A 3,023-nucleotide genomic window follows, 5' to 3' on the forward strand; every position below is an offset into this window, starting at 1 on the left:
TAGAAATTCTTACAAGATTGACCATTTTTAGGATGCTTTAGGGTGTATTTGGAACATTTTTATTTTCTATTTTTAGTTTTAGTGTTTTCTATTTTCTGGATTTTGTGAAGAAAAAGGTAAAAACAAGAGGTGAAAATAGAAAACAGGATTTTACTATTTTCACTATTTTCACTTTTCCTTCACAAAGTCCAAAAAATAGAAAATACTGAAAATAAAAACAGAAAACAAAAACGAAAACCAAATGAACCCTTAGCTTTCCATCCTTTTTATGCTCTTCTTGATGGTAACTCATATTCTTAGCGATCTTTGAGCACAAGAATAGCCTTTGAAGCTTGGGAATTAGGAGAAAGTGTCACAATGTCTTTGTAGGAATGTTGTGAGCTTTTTTTGAAGATACGTTACCTTTAACTACCGCATGCTCAATCCAACAAAATGTTCCACATTCATGGCAACATATTTCATTTTTGTGCTCTTTTCTATACAGCATGCAGTCATTTGGACATGCATCAATATTTTTGTAATGAAGATCTAAATCTCTCACTATAGCCTTGGCTTTATTGAAAGAAGAAGGGAAATTCAAGTTAGGAATAGCCTCTTTCAACAACTCCAAAAAGGAAGTGAAAGAGACATTGCTCCATCCATATAAACACTTCAACAAGTATAGCCGGATGGTGAAAGATAACATAGAGAATCCCTTGCAACCAATATATAATTCCTTGGTAGCCTCGCCAAGCAAATTATAGAACTTCTTTACATCTTCGTTCATACCTTCTTTTTCTCCCTCAACATCTGCCATATTCCTAAACTTTTCTTGTAGCAAGGCTTTAATAATGTTATCGCATGAATAAATCTCATTGGTATCATCAGTATCGACATCCATACTAATTACACTTTTTCCATGATTAACCCATTGTGTATAGCCTTTAACAAATCCAAAGTATATAAAATCACATAAACAGACTGTCTTTGACCCCAAAGAAAGTTGTAACATTTTGTACAAGGACATAGAATTTCCTTTCCTTGAGAATTTCAAACAGAGCAAGCATAGTCCAAGAAGATATTGACGACATCCCTAAACTCTTGGCTATGTCTTGGTAAACTCATCCATTTCTTGGATAAGTCCTGGAAAAATCTTATTATTTAGTGATAATAATATTAAAATAAGAATCTTAGTAACAAAAATCATGTAATTTATATGTCCATTAACAACACCTAAAAAGAATATTAATAGATGAATGAATTCTATTAATAATTCAAAGATAAGCAAACACTGCATTAGAAGAACAATATACATAAAAAAAGTGCAAAAGAATAATATACACATGTAAAAGTAAATAAGTATGAGATAGAAATATCTTACGAGGTCTTGACACAACAATTTACTATATATACACAATTTGCACTTAGTGTTCGCTAAAGAACTACAAATATATTTTATCAATCTAATTCAGGAGAAAAAGGTTTACTTACGTAAGTTCTTAGGAAGCTTAATATTTAAAATAAACAAGGTAGTTTACTTACATTCTAAAACATCAAATTAGCCAATTTTTTATTAGAGAATTAAAGCATAATAACCACTAATAATATATAAGAATAAGTAACTGACTAGAAGTAATTCTCTTTTTAAGTACACGAATGGATAAGTAACTACTTCTCAGTTTTGGTTACATTTGCAATTGTTTATTGAAGTGCTTCTCACTTTTGGTTCTATTAAAAAATTTTGTGCATATAATGGAGCATCTCACGTTATTAGTCAACACCATTTGTTATGCTAATGGGCCACTAAACAATGCTAATTCACTAATATTGGATTAACTACAAAACAAAGTTACTTTTGGAATAATTTCAGGTCTAAAACTTAAATTTTAAAATTCTGAGAAGTACAAAAGAAACACATTTGCAATTTTGTTAAAACCAAATTCAACCAATCTCTAAAAAGAAAAATCGAAGTAACATTTTGTTAACTAATGTATACACTCAAGTGGAAGCTGTTCGAGCCTATGACATAGCAGCAATTGAGTGCAAAGGAATTAATGCAATAACAAACTTTGATTAAGTAATTGCTTAAGTTATATTATTGACAATAATGTAAAATATGATGGATATATTGATTTTTGTTCCATGTTTTCATATCTTAATAGCATTAAACTTTATAACAGATGTTAATGATAATTGCTAAAAGAAATTAAAAAGCATAGTTGACAAGAGCATATGAATATGCATGAATTCACAGTTAACAAGATCCTATTTTGTTGTTATATTTGAACCATTAACATATATAAAACAGATTAACTATTGTTAATTGTGCTTTCATAAAAGTTAAAAATCATTTTATCCAAACTTCCTTTACATTCAAAAGAACCAAAAATACCTGAAAGTTCCTTTTAGGATAGAATATCTAAGCAACAAGTTTTATATACCCAAAAATTAGGATTTAAAACATAAAAACAGAAAAAAAAAAACAGAGACAAAATCATCAGTACCTACAGAACAATGACTAGTGGTGATGAACACTAGCAGAAGAACGCCGGAAAATTGGAAGAGATCAGAGATGAACGACGAGCAGAAACTAGAAAAGCTCCAAGCGCGAGTAAACACACAAGAACTGATCATTGAGCATGGCGATGAATATTACCAAAAACACTATAATAGCAACAACAACATTATTAAAATTAGGATTCAAAGTGAAAAAATGGAAAAGAAAAAGAAATATGCAGAATCAAATACGAAATAGTAACCGATAGTGATGAACAAACGCAAGCAGAGAGGATCGAAGCTCAAAACTAAAGAACAATGATGAATGAGCAAAGAGGAATGCGCGTCAATGTCTCTATTGCCATCATCGAATGGGTTGAACGAGATGAGAGGAATGAGACATTTCGAATGATTTTGTGTTTGTGATTTCAAAAATTTAGGGTTGGGGTTTTGTTTCACTAAAGAAGATGAAGATGATGAATTGAATTGGGGTTTTGTTTCACTGAAAGGGGTTAGGTTTTGTTTTTCTTTTCTTTCTTTTCAATTAA

The sequence above is a fragment of the Arachis ipaensis genome, chromosome B08, assembly GCF_000816755.2.
Source record: "Arachis ipaensis cultivar K30076 chromosome B08, Araip1.1, whole genome shotgun sequence".
Taxonomy (NCBI): domain Eukaryota; kingdom Viridiplantae; phylum Streptophyta; class Magnoliopsida; order Fabales; family Fabaceae; genus Arachis; species Arachis ipaensis.